General features: G+C 41.5%; 1 pseudogene across 1 annotated transcript in view; it reads left to right on the forward strand.

Moving 5' to 3' along the window:
- The window catches only part of LOC135217146 (serine/threonine-protein kinase stk11-like), a 154517-nt pseudogene that overhangs the window by 60827 nt on the left and 68520 nt on the right, over window positions 1-25170 (forward strand). The window lies entirely within an intron of this gene.

Consider the following 25170-nt stretch of genomic DNA (forward strand, 5'->3'; position numbering starts at 1 on the left):
AAATTTATGTATTCTTTTTCCTGGTGCAGTATTTGGAGTTTAGATTTGAATAAATTGTTTATACATCAGATAAATTGTTTACACATCAGATAAATAGTTTGAAATATATTATGAAAAACTCAAGAATGTCTTCTCACTTTTGGGATATGCTTGTCAGTTTTGTAGTGTAAAGAAATCAAGAAGTGTTTCAGCTGAACCTCACCCCAACCCATTTTACACATATTTGAATCTCCTATAGGAAGTTATGATATCATAATTTGTTCTTCATTTCAGAAATAGAAAAGTTTAGAGATTATAGCTGTCACAAGTACATCTATTTGTACATATCTGAACAAATTGACCAGTAGGTTCAATGTGTATTTCTTCCTATGTGTGTAGAAACCTCCTAATTTTATATGGATATAACTTTGGCAAAAACTTTTGCAGTCACTGAAGCTTGAGAACAAGTTAGTGAATTAACAGCTGGTGAATTAGTGAATGGGTCAGGAGAGCCACCCGCTCACTGGACTGTCAATTGCTGGACTTTTCTGGCCTTCAATGTTGAAGCAAATTCCCTTTCTTGGTTTGAGTAATTTTTATGACTTTATCATGACCTGTGATTTTGAGTATGATTGTTTCAAAATAATATTGCCTTATTCCTTTCCTCTAAAGTATGATCCGGGAGGGTGCTCAGGCCATGACAGAGTGTAGAAGTTATATGTTACTAATGTCAACTCTCATTTGATATGTTATCTTTGCAGTAGTCAGGGTTGTTGTACTTTTTTTAAATACATCAAGTTTCACTTGTATGCCTTGCCAGTGGAAGAAGTATGGGTTCAAGAGGAAGACGTTGAAGAATGTGCCATCATTGTCTTGTAAGGCAATACCTCTCTGCGTTCCCAAGTGGCTTTCACTGATGAATCCTCCTTGATTACTGCTGCTTTTAAAGCTGGGATGGTTTCCTCAGAATGTGCTGGTGATCAGTCTCTAGCCAAAGTTACAAGTATGACTGGATTCCTGAGATTGCTACTATTCCAGAGCTTGTCAGTATGGGATTATTGAGGATCACATTAGGTCTGGCATTGCAGCACTCGACAGGTGGTGCATGCTCCTGCTTACTTAGATTAGTTTCCAGGGTCTAAGGATGGGGGGTTGGTTGGGTTTGGATTGTGCTTGGTCCTCGTTGACCTGTTTCAAGGTATTTGTCTCAATTCTCCAAATAGGTTGGGTCAATTTGGCTTTCCCATCTGCTGTGGTTGAGGGATCCTTCTTGGTTTCTGTAGGCTGTAATGGTCCTTTACACATGTAATTGTTTCATGTTGAGTTGGAGGGGCGCAGCCGAGAGTTTAACAGACTCAACCATAATAAGTGTAATAATCTTGGGGAAGTGGCCATGGCTGTTCCCATCACCATGTGTCCTCCATTGAGTTAACCTTAGCTTTTGCTTGAGGTTTCAAAGTCATTTTAGTTTCCTAGAGGAAGTAAACTTCCTTGCTTCTAGTTGTTATTCCAACCTCCTTCCCCCTGCCTCTGACATTTCAGCTTAAATATTATGCTTCAGAGGACACAGACACCTGGTAGACCCATCAGTCTGCAGATTGAAGAACAGCCTTCCATTTATGGCTGTACACAATTGCCTCTTATCTCTGCAAACTGGAAAGACTAATTATTACAAAAGTTTTTCATTAAAAATGGAAAATGTGGAGTGACAGTTACACATTGTACTTCTGGGGTGCAAGAAGAGTTAACAAATTTATTATTGCAATACACTCCCTGAACACCTGAATTGGCCCTGGTCACTGACCAGTCCGAACTATATCTCCACACATTTACCCACAAGTGGGTAATTTTTAACTGTCAGTGTTACCAACGCTGCAGGTAAAATCTAGTCAAATGAGTTACCTGTGTTACCATTGGCAACGCTGCTGCAAATACCAGCCACCAGAGGCCTGGTTCCTTAATTGTTTCTTGTTTGCCATGCTGTGCGGATTAGTCCCACATCAGGCGAACTTTTGGTCATTTAGCCCGACCCCATTCAAAGAGTTTTCGTATTTTGAATACAGATTACGACCTTGGTCTGTTATTAACGTTTTTCTCCCGATTTGACTTTGGATAGCTACTTTGTACTTGCTATGGATAAGTTAGATAATAAATGTCGTCGCCGTCTGCAAATGCCTTTGCTTCTGCTTTATCTACAGTTCGACGATCGAGCCTCCTGCAGCTGGACGTGTTGGTGCTCATCGGCTCTGCACGCCCTGCAAATGTAGGATGAGTACCCTCACACATGATCGACGTTCTCTTTGTTATTTTGTGTAGGAAGGTTCAGTGTAATACCAGTCAGAGATGTTTGTCTTGGTCAGGAGACAAGGAAACATTAGCGTTAGTTATTCAAGAAATTAGTAGACAGGTTATCATCTATTATATTTAGCCTATTTCTTGCCTGATGAATAATTTAACCAAAATAGAGATAGTGGTAGCAGTAGTATAGTTGATTTTAATCACGTTCTTTTTCAGCCCCCTACCCTGTTACAGAACCAGCCCTAATGGATGCTGGGGGTAATGGAGAACCACAAGCCTCCGAGTGGGTAGGTTCTGCCGGGCCCTCTTGGGCGCGGAGCAGGCAGTGTTGGCAGCAGATTTCCCCTTTCCTCGATGTGTAAGTTCTCAAGATGATGAAAATTTAGGTCAGATACAGATGAGTAGGGATAATAGTGCTACATAGTGTTCAGGAAGAGAAGTGCAGGCTTCTTCGGGTCAATTTCTATTATAGTAGTTTATAGAGGGACAGTTTGTCTTTAGAGCCTCATTGGTTTTTTCCTGCTTCGAGTTCCTTGCATCAGAACTTTTTTCTAGGGTCCAATGGTTTGGTAGTTCAGGGGTGGTTTTGGGTCTGTCAGATTCTGAAGTGTTGAATACTGCTCCTTCGTCATATAGGTTCTTTTCCTTCTGAGGATGAATTTCGTTCGTCTCGTGATGGTGGTAAACTTGATCAGGTTTTCAATTTGACTTACATATACGGTATGGTAATTGTTAATATAACTAATTCTTGGTTCAATGCATATTGACTTACAATAATTCAGTATGTAGAAAAATAGCATAACAATCAACTACGGCTAGCCTAGCGTTCACGATTATATATCGCATGCATATAGAGCAGCCTAGCCTAGAGTATTCTCTATACTACATATCGGTATAGTAATTTTAATAGTGGCTAATGCTGTAGGTTGAATGCATTCTGACTTTGGATAATTCAGCACAGGTGTAAATAGAACACGAGAATCTGATAATTCAGTATGAAATGCAACTGAACAGGAATAAAGATCAGATTCTGTCCGACTTCAGCATTATAAGTGTGTTATATATATCATCACATCCCTTAAACGCCTATTGGACGTTTTTTACGTTGAGATAAATTGTCTATTGCAATACACCCCCTGAACACCTGAATAAGCCCTGGTCACTTACCAGCCCGAACCCTCATTTATTAAAATTTACCAAATCTTTGGTTGAAATAAACGATCAGTGTTGCCAATCTTCTGGCAAACACCCTCGTTACCTATTTACCAGCCCACCGCTGGTAGCCCTGCCTCACGGGCCGGTCACACCTGCCCTCTCACGTCAATCACTTATCGTTCGCGGTGGAGTACGGACGTATCCACAGCGAACTTCTTTTTGGTCTTGCCCGGCCTTCATTTTGCACCGTTGAATTGATTAAATTTGGTGACGAATTACGCTTTCCTTTGGATTACGGTTTGAATTGCTCCTGTATTCACCTTATCATTTAGACATGCGGATTCGGCTAAGATGAACAAAAAACAACAGGCTATGACAACGACATCAACTTCTGCATCCTCGCCACGACATCACAGAAAACGACGAGCGGAACTTCAAACGACGTAATCGTCTTTGCCAACAATGCAAGAAGGAGGATGAGTACCCTAAGGGACACGACAGTCACCTCATTATGCGTAAAATTGTAGGCCTGTCAATGTAATGTGAAGACTAGATGTGTAGAATGTCAGGAGTGGTCTTTGGAACAAATGTTAGGGTATCTTAAACATAGGAAAGGTCTGTATCAAGAAGTAAACGTAGGCAGGAAGAGTCTAATGTAGAACAAGATAGAGATTTAGAGACAGTGCTTTTTAAGAAAACTTGAGAGTAGGTTGACATCGAGTATGACGTCTCTTGTTACTGATTTCATGTCAAGGCTGAGTGAAGATAGATCAAGCAATAGGGATACTGAAAGTACTAATCGTTCTTTTCCAGCTCCCCTGCCTGTTCCAGAACCAGCCCTAACCGGTGCTGGGGGTTATGGGGATCCGCAAGCCCACAGGGCAGGATCCGCCGTCCCCCCTGGCGCGGAGCAGGCAGAGTTAGTAGCAGTTTCCCCTTTAATCCCTAACAAAGATGGTAAGTTTATATCAGAATTAGGAGACAAAGTGACAGATAAGAAAAATAGCACCAGGTGTGGAGGAAAAGATCTCTTTAGCCTTAGAACAAAGACCAGAAGTAAAGATGACAGGGTTCTTTAGCGCTCGATCCAGCGGATTGTATTTTTCCCTCGGGTCTATCATCCCGGGGAAAAACAGATAAAGATATTAGTAAGAATGTAATTCAGTCCTCGTCTATAATAAATTCGTAGAGAGATTCCTTCTTCTTCTCGAGTTCCGTTCGGTCCGGGGGTAATCCTAGTCCTTCGGGTAGGTTAGATCAAGGGCTAAATATAGCAGAGTACAATGCTAATTTTCTCGGGCTATCACAAGGGTATAGAACTCTAGTTAGGCAGTGTTTTCTGATGAACTACAGTGACATCAGAAATCACGTGCTTAAGAATTTTCCTGAATTTGAAGATGATCTTAGTTTTGATTTTCAAGGTGGAGAGTTTTTCAATTTATTGGCTCTCTTTAAAGAAGATGAATGAGGGATGTAGCCCTTCTGAATCTATGTTTCAACTTCCTTCCTCTCTCCTTCCTTCCTTCTTCTCCTCCTTCTTCTTCTTCTTCTTCCTTTTCTGTTACTTCTTCGGAACTAAGTATCTGCTATGCCTTCTGGGTCAGTAGGGGTTTCTATTTCTCCTTCCTCTATGTTTCCTACTTCTGAGGGTTCTTCGACTTTTTTCAATCCTTTCCTAGTAGTCGGGGGGGAGCATCTGATTCCGGTATTCCTTGTTCGGATGGTGTCAGTGGTCAGGTGATTTGGTCGGATAGTACGGACAATGTAATCTGTTAGGATGTACCCTTACTCTTCAGTCGTTTCCTAAGACTGATACGACAATATCGACAGGGTTTGGGGGTTCTTTGAGCTCACTGCGCACAACCCGAGAGTCAGGTTGGAATACTGTATGACTGACAGTAACATGGCTAGCTCGTTGGCAAGGGGTGGTAGGAGCATGAACGTTGGTTTTTCGTCAGGGCAAAGAGACAACACTGACAGTGTAGGTTTTCATCAACCTCCGTACGGGGGTTCATTGGTTCGAATACCCTTCGCCATTCAGGTATGATTCTCTTGGTAACATTCACCATTTAGTCTCTAAAGCTTCGGTAGACGTAGGTTCTCGGGGTGGGGACATTAGCTATGACGCAAGGCAGAGTGGATAGAGTACTGAAGGTTGCCAGATATGGCGGTTAGGAGTAGCGGAGTGACAGTAGCTGCGGATGGTCAACACTCCAGGTAGGTAATATGACTAATGTACAGGCAGGAAAACATACAAACACAGGTAGCAGGGGTGGCAAGGGACAGGAAAGGGTGGAAGGGTGGGGTAAGGACAGGAGAATTTTTAGGTGTTCAGGCTGCTTGGCCGGGAGTATCTGGCAACCAGAGGGTGGGCGGACGCGAGCGCGACTGTTGCGTCATCGAGACAGGAGACGCGTAATATGACGATGCCGAGTTCGTCTGCATTCGGTAACACTGCACCTGATAGACAGTCTGCGTTCCAGACTAGTCATTGGGACAGTAGCTCACCTGAGCTGTTGACAACACTGCCGTCTTGCAGAGTGTCGATACGCCTCGTCATCCCCACCTGTGCCTATTGACGATATTTCTGGCTGGCGGAGGGAGGGGGTTGGGATAAGTTGTGAAGGGTTGAATTTATCGGTAGGTTTAGGAGATGTACAGTCCGCTTCTATGACAGGGCGAGCTCGGCCTTCGGACGTAATCCAAGAAGACGAGTTGGATGAAGACACAGCTGCTGTTGAGGATCTTTCGAGTCAAGTGCGTGACAGCGAATACAGCAGGATGATTCATTCATTTCAATCCAGGAATTATTTTCCCGCAGGCAAAGGGAGAGGATCAACCGTTCCAGCAGAGTCATTCAGTTTTCGAGGAATTATATGCTACTAAACCTCCCGTAGTGTACTCTTCGAACAAACTTCCTTGGTTTCGGGAGAGTCGAACAAGCTCTGAAAGAGGCGGACAAGAAACTAGCTTCAGTGTAGGACTTAATAGGCAGGACTCGGCGCTCCTTCCTCCAAGGAAGGCGTTGTATGGAGTATCTGGGAACCCTTCATCGGGGATTTGGGTTCCTCTCAATGAATCTATTGAGGGGTAATTCCTAGATCTCTGCTTCATCTAGGGCTCGTTAGTGTTTCTCTGAAGGAGGCAGCTGCCTTGGAAAACGTATTCAGGAATCAGACGGAGGCCTTGTCACACACAATGTGGACTCTGTCTGGCTTGATGGGGTTCTTTGAAGACGGATGGTTTTGTCCTTCAGACCCTGGACTGTTTTGATAACCTCATCACTTCAGTTTCCATGGGCCTGGCACACCAGGCAAATTGTGTGGCAGGGTGTACGACATTCATTGGTAAGAAAGGGGAGACCTTTACCTTAGTCATTTGCCCCCGCATTTCCCGGATCTACACAAAAGGATTTTGTCCCGTTCTCCAATAACATTGACGAGTTCGTTATTTAACGAACAGGAAGTGACCAATATGATGAATTTTGTATCATCAACCTCAACAGTGGAGTCTCAACAAGCATTGATCAGGGTGGCAGCGCAAGGAGCTAGATCTCCAAAAGGAACAAGGATGTCGTCTCCAGGTAAGCGGGCGAGCAGATTCTCGTTCTCCTTCTAGGTCTCCAAAGAAGGTTAGATTCGCGAAGAGGTCGGCTCACTCGACTTCCTCGAAGACAGGAGCTTCGAGGAAGAATTTTCGCAAATAGGAGACACCACTCTCGGGAATACCAGTAGGGGTTGCCTCTCTCAGTTCACCGTCACTGGAGAGAGTACAATGCAGACAGTTGGGTTTTGGAGGTGCTGGAGAAGGGGTACAAGATTCCTCTTTGTTCGGTTCCTCCACTCTCCAAGACACCAATTCGTCTGCACAGTTATTGTCGCCCTTCATCCATCAGGGTATAGCTTTAGAAGAGGAGATTCAGGCTCTAATCCAAAAAGGGGCAATAGAGCCTGCTCCCCCAACCCCAGGGTTTACAGTCGAATTTTCGTCACAAAGAAGGCGTCAGGGTCTTGGAGACCCATTATAGACCTATCAGAGCTCAACAAGAGGGTGAAATGTACAAAATTCCACATGGAAACCGTGGCTTCAGTGTTGAGGTCAGTTCGAAAGAAGAAACGATTGGATGGTGACGGTGGACCTCAAGGATGCGTACCTACCAAATTCCAATTCATCAGGAGTCGAGGAGGCTTCTTCGTTTCTCGGGTCCTCCGGGTCTTTGTTATCTTTCAATAGATAGTTAATATAGGGCTTCACTGAAACACTTGCGTAAATCCTTAAGCCATATAATACGTGAAAATGATAATTATAAAAGTTATACACTGGAGGAGCTTTGAACAGTGGCGGGCTATGGCGTAGACTAATTGCAGTGATACCAGATACAGACAAATGAATAGCGCACCACAAAATGATATAAAATGCTACATAATATTCCCTATGGCTCCGATAAACATGAATAATTGCATTTACGTATTCCAACACAACATGTATGCTAAAATGTGCATTAGAAATACAGGTACATATTATAATAATAATAATCATACATATAAGTAAATAATTGTGATAATCCATCACCTCCTCCCCCTCCCCTTTGCGTTCAAAGAGCTTTATGAACGGGTATGGAGTCTAGGTGAACGTCGATACTCTAGGTGAGTGTCACTTTGCGGTTGTTGACTTGTAGCAGGGGCTACATCCTTCTTCTTTGGATACTGTTGCATCTCATCCCGCAATTGTGAATTAGGGAGATGTACAGGGCGTAAGAAACGCGGTTACGCCATAATATTCTTCCTGAGGGTAACTTCACATGGTAGTCTCGCGACTTGCTGATGCCCATTATAACGCCTGTCTTATCCCATCGCTTAGAGATAGGGTCTTGAATCCGGACATTATCATCAAGCTTAAGTGGTGCCAAAGGGTGTGCATGGCTGTCATACCGTATTTTGGCTGCTTGAGAACATGATGCTACACGACGGTCGTATTCTTCTGCTTTCGCTTGCCATTCCTGCTTGAATGATGATGCATGGGCTGGGACACATGATCGGAGGGCTTGGCCATATAATATCTGTGCTGGAGAACGGCAGCATAGTTAGGAGTATTCCGTATCTCCAACAATCCTCTGTCAAAGTCTTCGGTGTCGATATTCCCAGAAGGTGCTACCTTTAGGATAAAATGTTTGACCTTCTTTACAGCTGCTTCAGCATGGCCATTGCTTTGGGGATAGTGGGGTGTGGACATCACATGTTTAACACCCATCTGCCCAGAAAAATTCTGAATTCAGAGCTGATGAACTGAGGTTCCACCATCTGTCATTAGCCTTACAGGAAACACCTAAGTCTCGGAAGATGTGGCTGAAGTGTCGTGTCGTTGCTTCTGCTGTAGTATTAGTACCAAATTTTTACCACTACTGGCCATCCAGATAGCCTGTCTACATACACGAGGAAAGATTTCCCAGCAAACACTGAAGAAATCAGCCGATACAGATTCGAAAGACGAGAGGGGTTCTCGTTGCATAACCACGGCTCCTGCTGTTGACTTGGCTGCTTATCTGACATGGCTCACAGGCGTGGACCGTATTTGCTATGTGAATTAATACCTGGCCAATATACAGTCTGTTTAGCCCGACGCTTAGTTGCCTCCACACCACGATGGCTGTCATGAAGGCGTGTTAAAATATTGCGTCGCATAGCTGAGGGAACCACTATTCGGGCTCCGTACAATACAAGGTCATCATCGGTGTATAATTCCTCCCTTATTTTCCAAAAGGGTAGTATGTCATTGTGGAGGTCGGTAGCGTAGCGATGACTGGGGAATCCATTGGCAACGTTCTGGAGGAGTCTTGTGTATGAGGGGTCCTCACGTGCTGCGGTGCGAATTTCTTCCAAGGTAAGATCTTGTGTAGTTGATGTCTTCACCTCTGAAATTGCCGTGACGGTCTTGGCTATTACACTCATTGAGGGAAAGATGGGTTTCACTATTTAGCATATCATCCTCAGACGTTGGGAGGCTCACAGGGGAACGTGAGAGGGCATCAGGGATGCAATGTTCCTTGCCTTACGCCACACTGCAGTGAAGATATATGGTGAAACTTTCTCTTTTAGACGTTGTAGACGTGTGTTTTCCACTGCATCCAAAGTATATGTATTCAAGATGGGTACCAGGGGGTCTATGGTCAGTCACCAATGTGAAATGGGGTAATCCAAGTAAGAAATGACGACATTTAGTCATAGCCCAAACTGAAGCTAAACATTCCAACTCAATGGTGGCCCATCTAGTTTCTGCATCAGCCAAAAATCGAGAACCACACTGGACCAACGCGGGAAATGGCCTTCCACCCCGTGGTCTTGCAGAAGGGCATATCCTAAACCAGATAAATGAGAAGCATCCGTTTGCAGTATAGTGGGGCACGTAGGGTTCAAAATGAGCTAGCACAGGTGGCTGAGAGAGAGCCTTTTTAACACTGGCAAAGGCAGCATCGTGATCTGCCGTCCACGTAAAGGATCTCTTGGGGCTCATTAGTGGTCGAAGTGGATCTGCTGCAGCTGCAAGATTGGGTGAAAAATCTGTCAACTGGTTTAGTAAGGCCAATGAATGACCTTAAATCTGTCAGATTTGCTGGCTTCGGGAACTCTGATATAGCTCGAACCTTCTCCTTATCAGCTGCAATTCCAATCTTCAGATAATGTGTATCCACAAAATGATACAGCAGGGCTAGCAATGATAAACTTTTCTTCATTTAAAGTAATACCATGAGTCCTACAACGTGACAAAACTTTGTTAACTCTGCATAAGTGAGAAATAATAATCCCTATCTATACAGAAGAATGTCATCCACCACCTTAACAAAATTTTGGATGCCTTGAAGGCAACATCACCTCTCCTGCAGTAGGCATCTCCTGAGGCGCTGAATCCCATAGGAGAACGACGATAGCGTATACCGACCATAGGGGCGTGATGAATGTTGTAAGGGCTTGGTCTTGCCTCTGCTAGTGGGATCTGCCAATACACAATGCATCCATAGTGGAGAAATACCTGGAAGTAAGGAATTGAGGCTCCTAATTGCACTAAACGGTGATGGTGAAGGATGGGCTGGCCTTTGCACCTGTGAATTTAACTTGCTTAAATCTGTGGTGACACGAACACCACCTGTAGGTTTGGGCACAACCATAAGGGGTGACACCATGGGGACGGCTGATCCCCAACAGGTTCAATGATACCTTGTGCTACCATTGCCTCTAACTCAGTCTTGACGTCCTCTTGAAAGGCTGAGAGGTATTGTCCGTGGAGTGTAGATTGCGAAGGGCTTGGCATCCTCTTAAGGTGAATACGCATGGGCGGCCCAGTCATTGGCTTAAGTGTGCTCCTTGATGAAACTGCTCCTTTGTCATTAGCACATCGCTATATTCCTTAAGAAAGTATTGCCTGGCTTCTTCCGGTGACATTGTAGCAGGGGGTGGAGAAACAGATGTAGTTTCAGATGCTATAACTTGGCTGGCTGGCACCTGACTGGTTTCCTGCTGAAGTCCTGCTCAGTTTCCTCTCTTGCATTTGACGCGGGAAGTCCCAGGGAATGATCCTTAGGTGTCGGAGGGCATCATAACACAGTAGGGGTGTTGGGAGAAAACTAAGGACGTCAATATACCCTTGTATGATATATTACCATATGTCATCATGGCCTCCATTGATCCCAATACTTTACCTTCCATGGGTGATCCATCAGCGTTGGAGAACTGCAATTCATGGGGGAGGCCGCAATTCCTCGATACCGATGCCCAGTGCTTGTAGATGCTGCACTACCAAAACACAGTGGTATCTGCACCGGGGTATCAGGGATAACGTGATCTTCCCTGAGTTTACCGACCATATGCAACATGTAAATTGATAGGCGGTGAGGGGCAAACCTTGAGGGCGTTTTAAAGCGGACTGAACGTATAGCTGGAGAAGATGTCTTGACGGTGTTCATTTATTTTCCTTTAAATCCTTCGACTCCCTAGTTCCCTTTGACTTTTCTGTGCACAGCAAACATCATAGTGGCCAAATTTATAGCAAAACTCGGCACTCCTTAGCCAATGCGGGACATGCAGCAGTGTATTGGGAAATGGCCAGTTTTAGCACAGTTCCTGCATTTGTGAGATGCTGCCTTACATGTGTCGCTATGATGCTGTTGACCACAATTCTTGCATCTGCTACTGAAAGAAGGGTTTTTCTCCTGCAAGTAACTTTTCTTAGGTTGCGGCTGCTTAGCAGCAACCTTCTTTTGCTTCTTGTAGTTTGACACAGCACGTACTGAAGTCTGTGGAGCCTTTTAGCTCAGTCGTTGTCTTCTTTGCAGCTTCAAAAGCCCTGCAAGTTAGCTTTACTTCCTCAAGTGTTGCTGTAGTTGGCATGCTGATGAGCTTCTTGGTGAGTTCTTCATTCCTTATGCCAACCAAAATGGCGTGTTTCATTTGCGACTCCACGCAGTTAACGCCTTTACACAAATCAACCTCCTCTGAGAGCTGTTGTAAACGAACGAAAAAATCCGTTAATGACTCGCCTTCTGCTTGCTTACATTGCGTAAAAGCTAAACGGCGAAGTGCCTCATTCTGCTGACCCTTTATATAAGTTTCAATTTGAGTTAAAACACCATCTAAAAGCATAGGTGAGTCTGGCGGAATACCCAAATTGTGCTCTAACAAGCGTCTCATCTCAACACTTAGGCATGCCTTAGCTGTATTAATTGCTTAGGTTGTGGTAAAATTATCCAAATCTACCATAACAGCATAATCATTCCATCTCTGCTTCCATTCTGTATATTGTCTATAGGTGACATCGTGAGTTAATGGTGGAGGCAAATTTACTGTAACCTTAGGTGCTTGCACAGCTAAATTAGGCCCTTGGAGAACGCTTGCAGATGTAGGTACTGGGGGTAGGGGGCCCTATGCCATCAGTTGCTTGAGGTAACGGGGTGCCTGGGGCAGTCATAGCTTCAATTAATGCTTTAAATTCTTCCTGATGCCTGACATTGTCTTCTTTTCTTCTTTCCTTCTTTCTTCATCTTGTTTTCTTCTTTCTTCATCTTTTCTGTCCATGTATTCAAACATCTTGCTGATAAAATCCATGGCCGAAGGGGTTGATGAGGGAGACGTAGATCTTGAATGTGTTGGAGATGACGTCATGTCGGCGGTGGTTGAGGAAGATGGGGAAGAAACCTCCAAAGTCTTCGGTCTCTTCCCTTTATCGTGTTTTGGCGGCATAAAATTAGACAATTCAAACGAAATAAGAGAACAAATATCGCTCAGCGCCTTCAGTGTATTGGCGGCATAAATAGAAAATTCAATCGAAAAAAGATAGAATATCGCTCAGCGCCCTCAGTAGTAACGTCACAATGACGTCACAAACCATAGCCAATCACCGACTACAATAGCTCTAGGTAACAGAGCAAGATCGGAGCTGGCAACACTGTAACTGCTGTGGTCTCTTGCGCCGTTGCACACACGGTGAACGCAAGTAGTCGCCCCTCAAACGCTGGCGAGTATGGGTGTGACGCTCTGTTCCGGCCTCTGCAGACCGGCCAACGCACACTAGTCCTAATTTAGGTAGCCATCACGATATATTGAGTCACTGAATAAAGCCCCAACAATATATTGAGTCACTGTTAAAAAGCCCCCAACAATATATTGAGTCACTGTAAAACCACACAAGCTCACTGCCAATATGTACGTACATCCAAACGAAGCTCGAGTTCACTGCTGCTTGGTAACTTGGTTACGATGAACACGAACACTGATCGAAATTCACTTATGGCAAGTCACTCACTGCGCCATCTTTGTTATCTTTCAATAGATAGTTAATATAGGGCTTCACTGAACACTTGCGTAAATCCTTAAGCCATATAATACGTGAAAATGATAATTATAAAAGTAAAATTACACTGGAGGAGCTTTGAACAGTGGCGGCTATGGCGTAGACTAATTGCAGTGATACCAAATACAGACAATGAATAGCGCACCACAAAATGATATAAATGCTACATAATATTCCCTATGCTCCGATAAACATGAAATAATTGCATTTACGTATTCCTAACACAACATGTATGCTAAATGTGCATTAGAAATACAGGTACATATTAATAATAATAATAATCATACATATAAGTAATAATTGTGATAATCCATCACCGGGTACCTTCCAGTTCAAGGTACTTTGCTTCGGGCTGACCACGGCTCCTCAGGTCTTCACGAGAGTGATGTCTCCAGTTTTCAAAGATAATGCACAGTCAAGGTTTTCGGATGAGAAGATACCTGGACGACTGGCTAATTCAGGCGGGACTCCAAGAAAGAAGCAGTAAGAGCGACAAGCTTTTTGCTGGATTTATGTGTGAAGTTGGGTATAATGGATAAACGAAGACAAGAGCGATCTTGTACCTTCACAGGAGAAGACTTATTTAGGGATGAGGATTCAGACGCCTCTTTTGAAGGCTTTCCCGACCTCAGAGAGGGTCGAGATGTTACTAGCCAACTGGAGGAGTTCAGGTCGACAAGAGAACAACCAGTTTCGGAATGGCTAAGTCTCCTGGGGAGAATGTCCTCTCTCTCCCTTCTGGTTCCTCGGTCTCGTCTACGGATGCGGTCTTTGCAGGCATGTCTCAGGAATCGCTGGGACTTTCGGGACAAGAGTGCAGTGATCAGCTGGGACGATTTCTTGCCGAGAGGATCTTCGGTGGTGGTCAGAAGAACATCATCTGACCACCGGTGTAGAGTTAGACCTTCCGATTCCGGACGTTCATCTGTTCACAGATGCCTCGGATCAGGGTTGGGGAGCAATCCTGGAGGAGCTCAAGCCAAGGGCCTTTGGAGGGATCCGGATCGGAGAGAGTCCATAAATTTCAGGGAACTCAGGGCGGTAGAGGAGGCATTATGCACCTTCGAGGAACAGGTGTTAAATCTTACAGTGGCCTTGTTTTCAGACAACTCCACAGCATTAGCATACCTGAAAAAGGAAGGAGGTACAAGATCCTTCAATCTGAACGAAGTGGCACAGAGAATTTTAAGATGGTGCGAGACACACAGGGTAAAGATTCTACCACAATTCATCGCAGGCAAAAGGAATGTGGTGGCAGATGCCTTGAGCAGATCAAGAGAAGTTCTGGGGCAGAAATGGACCTTGGTCCAGGAGGAAGTAGACCTCCCCTTTTAAAAAGATGGCCAGCAACGATAGATCTTTTTGCCCGAGTCAGAACCACCGACTACCGGTTTACTTTTCACCGGTGACGGATCCTATGTCAGCGGGAACAGACGCGATGTTACAGTCATGGGACAGGATGCAGGTGTATGCGTTCCCTCCTTTCGGCATGTTGGATCAGGTACTGAGGAAACTCATGGACTGTTCAAACACTCAGATGACCCTAATCGCTCCTGTTCTGGCCTCAAAGATCTTGGTTCCCGGATCTTCTACAAATGCTAATAATGCCCCAGTACTTCTTCCTCACAGAAAGGACCTTTTAAGACAGCCACATTTTCATCGGTTCCACCAAAACCTTCGAGTGCTAAGGCTGGCTGCATGGAGACTATCCAGCGAGCAGCAAGAGAAGCGGGTTTTTCACGAGGAGTGGCTAGACAGCTTACTCTCTGTCTAAGAAATTCCACAAGAAGACTATACCAAGTGCGGTGGGCCATGTATAGAAGTTGGTGCAGGTCGCAGGGACATACCATTTCCAGTCCTACAATTCCGAAAATAGCGGAATTCTTGCTCTTTCTTAGACAAAGGAAGAATCTCTCGTACTCATCAATTGCAGGGTATAGAGCTATGCTTAGTAGCACTTTTCGTTTCCATCTACCTGAAATATCTTCCAGCAGAGTGATTCATGATTTGTTGAGGTCTTTCAAGATTGAGAAGCCAAGGACCCCATCTCACGCACCTCCCTGGAATCTTTCAATGGTCTTAGGTTTGTTGGCGTCTTCAGAATTTGAACCTTTGGAGAGTTTAACGCTGAAGGAACTGACGAAAAAGGTCCTCTTTCTGGTAGCATTAGCAACAGCTAGAAGAATAGGGGAACTTCAAGCCATCGCGAGAGATATCTCGTGGGTTGGAGAGGATCTGTTCCTGTCTTAACCACCTTCCCGAGAATTCAGAGCAAAGACAGAGTCAGAGTCTAATCCTCTTCCCAGGTCGTTTAGAGTTGTTTCAGCGTTGACCGACTTCGTGGGAGGAGACGAAGAAGAGTTGCGGTTATGTCCGGTGAGAGCATTGAGAGCTTACGTGAATAAGACGAAGAAACTGAAACCCAGACCCAGAACCTTATTCGTTTCCCCCAAAAATCCCTCTAGATCGATCTCCAAAAACGCAATCAGCTTTTTCCTCAGGGAAGTCATTCGACAGGCAATAACTAAAGGGTCAACTGCTTCAGATAGTTCAGAGTTGACAGGAGTCAGAGCTCATAGCATTAGGGGAAATGGCAACTTCGGCAGCTTTCTTAAGAAATTTTTCAGTATCGGCGATTCTGCAGGCAGCAACTTGGAAGTCTGTTTCGGTTTTCACTTCTTTCTACTTGAGGGATGTTCAGTTTCAGTCCGACGAAGGGTTTTCTTTAGGTCCGTTCGTGGCAGCGGGAGCAGTTATAGGGGATAACCGTTAGTTTATACAAGTCAGTAATCAGAATTAGGATTAGAGTAGTGAGCAAATATTAGGGATATGTAGGAGGCATTCATGATAGGACATATCACGAGAGGATTCTAAGTATTAGGACAGATAGGAAAGAACAGGTTCTAGGCCTATCTTAGGGTATTCTTCCACTTATCAGGCACAGAACAGACAGGCAGGTACAAACACTACAGGAGAGGACAGCTCTACGAACGGAGACACCGTTGCAGACGCACCGATGGACGGACAACACAACGTTTTTCTTTTCTCCTCCGTACATGAGAGGCCTAAGGCCACATGGGAGGTCTTCAGTTTCCCTCCATACATGAGAGGCCGAGAGCCACATGGGAGGTCTTCAGATTCCCTCCATACATGAGAGGCCGAGAGCCACATGGGAGGTCTTCAGCTTTCCTCTACTCAGGTGAGGCACATAGCCACCTGAGAGGAAACAGGTTTGTATCCCTCCTGCACTCAATGAGTTTTTTGACCTTTAGAGTAGAGGTGCAGAGTCTTTCCCTCCACACATGGGAGGCCTAGAAGGCCACACATGGGAGATTAGTTTGGACGAGGGACAAAGGAACTTGAGACTGACTCGGGTACTCGTCTCCAAATGCATCTGGTAAAGAAAATGAGTCGGGTGAGTGCTTAATTATATTGACTGACAACTGGTACAGTGGAGGGCCGGGCAGAGTTGATTCCCCACCTCCAAATTAATGTTGTTAATCGGGCTTATTCAGGTGTTCAGGGGGTGTATTGCAATATGAAGTTTTTATTGTAAAACTTATATTGTAATACCTACCTGAACACCTGAATGATTCCCACCCTCCTCCCCTCTCATACAGAGTTATTGAGTTAAGATTGACGTGAGAGGGCAGGTGTGACCGGCCCGTGAGGCAGGGCTACCAGCGGTGGGCTGGTAAATAGGTAACGAGGGTGTTTGCCAGAAGATTGGCAACACTGATCGTTTATTTCAACCAAAGATTTGGTAAATTTTAATAAATGAGGGTTCAGGCTGGTAAGTGACCAGGGCTTATTCAGGTGTTCAGGTAGGTATTACAATATTAGTTTTACAATAAAAACTTCATTTTGGGTGCCGACCGGACGTAATTTACGTTGACATCAATTTTTTTTTTTTTTTTAAATTCGCGAAAAAATAGTTATAGGCCTACCAGCTGAAAACTTTTGAATCATGCGCCTTGGGGGATACTGGGAGTTCGCGGATCAAGGTGTTGTTTTGTATATAATCGTTACGCAGGCGCGCAAGCGCGAATTTCTTTCTTATCGCACTAAAAAGTATCAGTGACACATCTCGGAAATTATTTCGTCACTTTGACATAATTTTTGCACCATTTTTAATTAGCTGTTACATGGAGTATTATATATGAAAATGTGCGCATTTTCATATAGAATACAACAAAAAAATACTCCTGATTATAGCTTTGATCAGTTTTCAAATATTTTCATATAAATAACGATAAGTGCCAAAATTTCAACCTTCGGTCAACTTTGACTACTGAAATGGTAAAAAAATGCAATTGTAAGCTATAACTCTTATATTTTAGTAATATTCAATCATTTACCTTCATTTTGCAACAAATTGGAAGTCTCTAGCACAATATTTAGATTTATGGTGAATTTATGAAAAAAACTTTTTCCTTACGTCCGCGCGGTAACTCTTCCGAAAAAATTATACGTGCAATTGTTGTAATGTTTGCACCATTTTAAATTAGCCGTTAGATAAAGTGTTATATATGGAAATGTGCGCAATTTCATGCACAATACAACTAAAAACAACCCATGGTTGTAGCTTTTCTAATTTTCGAAATATTTTCATATAAATAACGATAAGTGCCAAAATTTCAACCTTCGGTCAGCTTTGACTACCGAAATGATCGAAAAACGCAATTGTAAGCTAAAGCTCTTATATTCTAGTAATATTCAATCATTTACCTTCATTTTGCAACAAATTGGAAGTCTCTAGCACAATATTTTGATTTTTGGTGAAATTATAAAAAAAAAAATTTTCCTTACGTCCGTGCGGAAACTCTTCCGAAAAAATTATACGTGCGATTGTCATAATGTTTGCATCATTTTAAATTAGCCGTTACATATATTTTTATATATAAAAATGGTGTGCAATTTCATGTAGAATACAACTATAAATAATTGAAGGTTGTAGCTTTTCTCATTTTTGAAATATTTGCATATAAATCACGATAAATAGAAAAAAACCATGTTCGGTCAACTTTAACTCTACCGAAATGGTCAAAAAACGCAATTGTAAGCTAAAACTCTTACAGTCTAGTAATATTCAGTCGTTTATCTTTATTTTGAAACAAATTTGAAGTCTCTAGCACAATATTTAGATTTATGGTGAATTTAAAAAAAAACTTTCCTTCCCTCCTCGCGCGGATTCTCTGCCGCAAATCTCCGAAATGCATACGTCGCATTCTCGGAATATTTGCTCCGTTTCATATTTGGCGTTTCATAGAGTTTTATATATGAAAATGTGCACAATTTTATGTAGAATACAATAAAAAATAATTGAACATTGTAGCTTTTCTCATTTTTGAAATATTTGCATATAAAAAACATATATAAAAAAAATTTGACATTCGGTCAACTTTAACCCCTTCTTTACCGGGTGGGTGAGCAGAATGTAAACATTGCGTTTGCTGCTGATCCGAATCTCTCGTTAGTGTCCCTTGTACAAGGGACACTGGTGGTCGGTGAGAAAACTACAGTCTTGAATAGAAATTTGGTCTTACAGAATGTTGGTATATCCACCTGGAACATGCACATAAAGTATTATCAAAATAGAACAGTAAATAAGCACGTAATAACAAAAAAGAGAGCAACAACTAAAGCGAAAGCCCCGCCGATAAATATGGAAATCGCAAATTTTATAGTATATCTCTCAAAAATTGGTCGATGTCGTTCTGTATGTTTTCTAAGATTAGTTTCATCACAGAAAACTACTTTAGGGGTATCAGGGGTATCTAAACTAATTTTTCAAGTTTTTTGTCCTCAGAAAAAATCGCTTTTTCGCTTTTTCTCTGGTTTGGTTTTTTATATATAAAGTTACTATAAGGCTTTATTTTTACCTTCATTTATCTGGTGTTCATATCTTTTATTTGTAAAATGTAATAAGTGAATATATAAATAAATGCAGTAAATGATGATGCAACTCGTTTTATACTTAGGTAGATGTTATTACATGTTTACGCTTGTCTGGTTTTGTGATTTTTTGTTGAGACGCAGTTCATCTGTCACCGACACACTACTATAAGCAGTAATAATATTATTTTGGGTTCATCATATGTCTGGCATCGTGTCATACTGTTTATTTTGCTCCAAACTCTTCAAACCGAAATTACAGAATGATTGGAAGTCCCTATCTTAAAAGAGGAGTTTTGGTGGTACCTTTCGTACCACCTTTATGCACCAGGGGCGGTGTAGTAGACTTGAATGGTGGTACCCGCCTACCTCCAAACAAACTTTCGGTAATGAAGAGGTTAACTCGTCCGAAATGGTCAAAAACTGCAATTGTAAGCTAAAACTCTTACAGTATAGTAATGTTCAATCATTTATCTTCATTTTGAAACAAATTGGAAGTCTCTAGAAAAATATTTAGATTTATGGTGAATTTTTGAAAAAAAATTTTTTTTTACATCCGCGCATTACGAATTCATGCATCATTTTGTGATAATTTTTCTCTGTGTTGCCTTGATAATTTTACAATGTGTTATATACCAAAATGATTGCAATTTAGTGTACAATACAACAAAAACAAAATTAACTCGTTAGCTTTAACCGTTTTGCTCACAGCGCGATTTGAATACAATTATATATGAAATTTTGTTTTCGCGCTATCATATATTGCATTATTTATACAGGCGGTCCCCGGGTTACGACGGTTCCGGCTTACGACGGTTCCGGCTTACGACGTTCCGAGGTTACGACGCTTTTTCTTAAATATTCAATGGAAAAATCTGTCCTGGGTTACGACGCTTGTTCCGAGGTTACGACGCTGACGCTTCCGACGCTCCGAGTTAACGACGCTTTTAAAAAACGCATACTATGATAAAAATCCTTTATAGTTTTAGCACAGTATATTAATAAAAATCAGTTTCTGGTTAGATTACAACAAAAATTTTGAGGTTATGATGATTTCAACACTTTTTATGTCGTATTTTCGATGTTTTTTTAGTGACGCCTATATGCAGAACTAGTTTCCGAGCGAATGAATACATACTAGCTTGCGGTGCGCAAAGTTTACATATAACAGTCCAAAAGCGCAAATAATGAAAAAATCATTGCTTGTTTCCAGTAATAATAACAAAACGAAGTTCTGGTTAGATTACAACGCAAATTCCAAGTATCCAAAGAGAGACATTATCCAGTAATTTGATCAGAGAGAGAGAGAGAGAAGAGAGAGAGAGAGAGAGAGAGAGAGAGAGAGAGAGAGAGAGAGAGAGGGGCGTCTTCTGACGCTCCGAGTTAAGGACAGAGAATGTTCGTTTCGTTAAACGGGCCTCTGACTCATGCAGTAAATGTTTTGTTGATACAAATAATATAAGCCTATTTAGAGATACGTTTACTTTAATTAGTCTATATGATACGTGAATAGTAATCAACTGTTCTTGTAGCCCTCAAGATTTGGCAAAATCGAAATATCCAAAGAGAGACATTATCCAGTAGTAATTTGATCAGAGAGAGAGAGAGAGAGAGAGAGAGGAGAGAGAGAGAGAGAGAGAGAGAGACGAGAGAGAGAGAGAGAAAGACGCCTTGGCAACAATGGTACCCGGGGATTGACGTAACGTTTATTTTCTGAACAGATAGGACAGAGAAGTGTTCGTTTCATTAAACGGCCTCTGACTCATGGCAGGAAAATGTTTTGTTGATACTAATATATAAGCCTATTTAAGATACGTTTACTTTAATTAGTCTATATGATACATAAATAGTAATCAGCTGTTCTTGTAGCCCTCAAGATTTGGCAAAATCACTCCAGGTTGTGCATAAAACTTCAAGAATGTTGTGTCACCAGAGGATTACAATAGTTTTTACCTTCAAGAACCAGCATTCTTTTATGAAAATAACTCCAGGTTGTACATAAAACTACGGACAACATGTAGTGTAACCAAAGGATTACAAGTAAGGTTTTTTATAACTTTTTATTAGTTTAAGACATATTTCCAAGCGTCGTTCCGGCTTACGACGATTTTCGGCTTACGACGCGTCTCAAGAACGGAACCCCCGTCGTAACCCGGGGACTGCCTGTATATGATAATGATATTTTTTTTTTCATCTCTGATGGTTGCATACTAAACTTCAGGCAATGACAAAAAAAGGAGCCGAAAATGAACTCTTTAATCTTGAAAACTAAGCGCGCTGTGATTTTTTGAAAAAAATACTTTTTCCGCTTCGGCGCTCACTCCGAGACCCCCTAGGCATACGGGAGACGATTTTTATTATACCCCTTAGGCGTTTAAGGGATATTAGCGTAGTATAAATACTAACTCAGCCCTCAAGTTTTCTCGTTCTGGAATCAGCTGATGGCAAATATGAGTTTGCGTCGCTGTATTTAACTCATTCTTGTCCTGGTTGGCTAGCATGACTGATGTAACAGCTCTTCCCCGCTTATGCCATGTTTGTCATCTTGAGGGAAGGGGTGTTTTTTACTATTTTCAATGTTGACATATTAACATAGCTGATGGTATCCTGTGCCATATAATCTGGTGACAGAATTTGTTTGTATGACAACCTCATCCGTTTAGCAGACAAATTGCCGTCCGTAATTACATTATGCTTAGTATGTCAATGACAGTTACAATATAATTACCAGTCGTATTATCAAATTACAGTGACACCTGAAATTAATATATGGTAAAGGGGTTACAATGGGGCCTCGTTTAGTCGCGGATCAGCAATCACGGATTCAGTTAATCACGGGTTTTTCCTTGGACTACTTCTCAGTCTATATCACTGGTATGAATCCCAGCATCACAGGCTTGTCCATGGTAGGCTAAGCCTCGTCTGGTTCCGATAACCAGCAAATGCATTAACAGATTCACATTATGATATTAACTGACAATAAAGGTAATAAAACCATTCTCACCTTATATATTATTGGCATATCTTCGTAATATATAGCCTATTCATGGAATAATTCCACATCATTGACATCAACTTGTAGTTGAGTGGCCAGCAGAAATGTAAACATTGAGTTACACTTCAGAGCGACCTTTGTCATTCTTAACATTTTTAGAAATGTTAATTGTAGTAGTGTTATTACAGTAGCAATAACATTTAGGAAAACATTAATTTTCAATTCGAACTTCATTATTGTTTTGGTATAACGTAATCAACTTCTCTGAACACTGCAGTCATACAAACAATAATTGTCATAGATTATCGTATTGTTGTTTGCGATCGGCGACGAAGTGTAAACGTAATAAAACCATTTTTACCTTATAAATTATTGTCATATATTCATAATAAAACGCATAGCTTATATATTATTGGCTTATCTTCATACTAAAAAGCCTCTTCAAGGAATAATTCCTTGGGGAATGCATTTTTCAAAAGACAAAAATACTTTACTTACTTTTTTTTGAGCCCAAATACTATATCCCGGAAAATTAACAAAGTCACGAATTTTATCATAGAGCAAGATTCACTAATTACTGTGTTTTCTTCTTCTTTTCATGACTAAATGCATTTTTAGGATAAACTCATTTACACATTTTCAAATGCTATAAATGTAAATAGCAGAAATCTAAATCTCTCTCTCTTCTCTTCCGTCTCGATCTACCTCCTCTCACTCCCTCTCTCTCTCTCCTCTCTCTCTCATTCTCTCTCTCGTCTCTCTCTCTCTCTCCTCACAACAAAAAAACTATCAATACTGATCTATGTGTTGCCATATTTTTATTCTTTCTGTGATTTACGAAACTGTGCTTCAATACAACTTTTATAGTTGACTCAATGATTATCACATATTATAACAGTATACAAGAGAAATCTTATCACTATTGATGTTTCATTTCTTATCACCATAAAATATTTAAAATACAAATTTCATTGTTATTCTCGTGCTAAAGCTTGTCAAGTTACTCTCGTCCCAGCTGCACTCTCAAGCTACTCAACAATTCGACAATTACCCTCCTCCTAAGCTGCTTTCTCTCTCTCTCTCTCTCTCTCTCTCTCTCTCTCTCTCTCTCGTCTCTCTCTCTCTCTCTCAATGAAATATGAATTACTGTATCATAATATCATAAACTATTATGTACAAAGTTAAGAATAATAATAATTCCATTAATAAATTAGTTTCTTTTAGCAACAATTGTTTTCCAAAATAATTCTTTCGATAATAAACGTCCATCAGCTGATTCTAAATGTAAACAAAAGACAAAAATAGATTTTTATTGCTGTATTTTGCTGTTTATACAATGATATTAGTATAGTTGGTTGCTGTAATCATTACAGTAAATCATGTTTTTTTATCATAAATATGTTCATTCACGAAATAGATATATTATGTACTTTTAGTTTGGTGCAGCAGCCAAATCATGAAAATAGAAAGGAATTGTTAGGTAATATACTTTTGTTTGCTGATCTGATGAAGGGGAAAATGAAGATAGGAAAGAATAACTTTGAAACTGTCTTGAAATTAGTTTAAGGTGATAGTTGAAGACATATTTGGTGCTTGAACTAAAGTAGGCAGTTATAAACATTGAAATAGTGGTCATGGGTGGGTTACTTATTAAAGTAGGCAGTTTAAAGCAATTTTTGAGAGGGGGGGTATAAGGGGGGTACCAGGATAACACGGGTATTTACTTATCCAGGGGGTTCTGGGCCCTATCCCCCGCGATTATCGAGGCCCTGCTGTATATTTAAATTACCTTTAAATATGTAATTGGTTACTTTTCAGTTAAATTACAATTACACAAGCATGCCGTCAACACAGCACGGTTGTGGGGGCGGGGAGGGGTGGCCTAGGCAGGCAATGATGCTGACTAGTCAATTTCCTTCACTCCAGATGCAACCATATCACTTGGTCTCGCCGAATGTTTGTGTACCTAGTCAACATAAATGAATCTGGATACTTGACTTATATTGTTCGTCGTACGACCTAATTTAAGTCCAAATTTTGACTAATATGTCTCATTGGAAACTAGTTTTTCTTTCCATTAATAGACTGTAAATTAGCGATTCCTTTCGTTTTCACTCTATTTTTTTTCTCATAGGTATTACGAGCTTTACGTTATTAATCCTATGTCGGTATGAAAACAAAGTAAATAGCTCTTTCATGGTAGTAGTTTTCTTTTACCTCGGCTGCATTTGATTTCATATAAAAGCTTGGGAGTTTTATCCATGTTGCCGATGCTCGTGATATTGCCTTATCAGCTTCACTACATTTAGAGCATGAATACAGTAATTATTTACTGTTGCATGTGGATGAATGTAATAACGGATGTTGCTATTGGATTTGATTGTATTAGCAACAAAGTAGTTTCTTGTTCGGTTGTCCATAGCTGTACGCAGTTATACGAGTATATATCATTAAGATACTTTTTAACTTGGAAGATGGTGCAAAAATATGGAGGTGGAGATGTTAGACGATTGTAATTCGGCCTCTCTCTTGCTCTCTTTTACTTTCCTAATTTCATATTCTCTAGATTCATCTTATTTTCCACCCTCTCCTAACACTTGATTCATTGTGCAACAGAGAAGCTTTTCCTCCTGTTACACCTTTGAAACCAATTACTGTCAATTTCCTTTTCAGCGCTGAATGATCTCATACTTGGCATTTGGCCAAAATTCTATATTTAATCCAACTATCTCAGCCTGACTGCACGCTGCTGCCTACGCCATGCTGCGGCGAGAGGATTTAGAAAGTCTTATTTTCAAAATGTAGTGCCAATTTTAATTACTAACCCCCATCATAATTCAAATTATCGTAAGGCAATTACAGTAGCTTAAGTACAGTGGGAACAGAGTATGGACCGTATACTTGATCACGCCTTGAAGAATTTCCTGATTTTCTAATGATGTTTGTCAAGATTTGTGGGGAATAGAGTCGGTCTAGTTTCTCTCTCCCATTTTTCTGTTAAAACTTCT

The sequence above is a fragment of the Macrobrachium nipponense genome, chromosome 7 (genome assembly GCF_015104395.2).
Source record: "Macrobrachium nipponense isolate FS-2020 chromosome 7, ASM1510439v2, whole genome shotgun sequence".
NCBI classification, from domain to species: Eukaryota; Metazoa; Arthropoda; class Malacostraca; order Decapoda; family Palaemonidae; genus Macrobrachium; species Macrobrachium nipponense.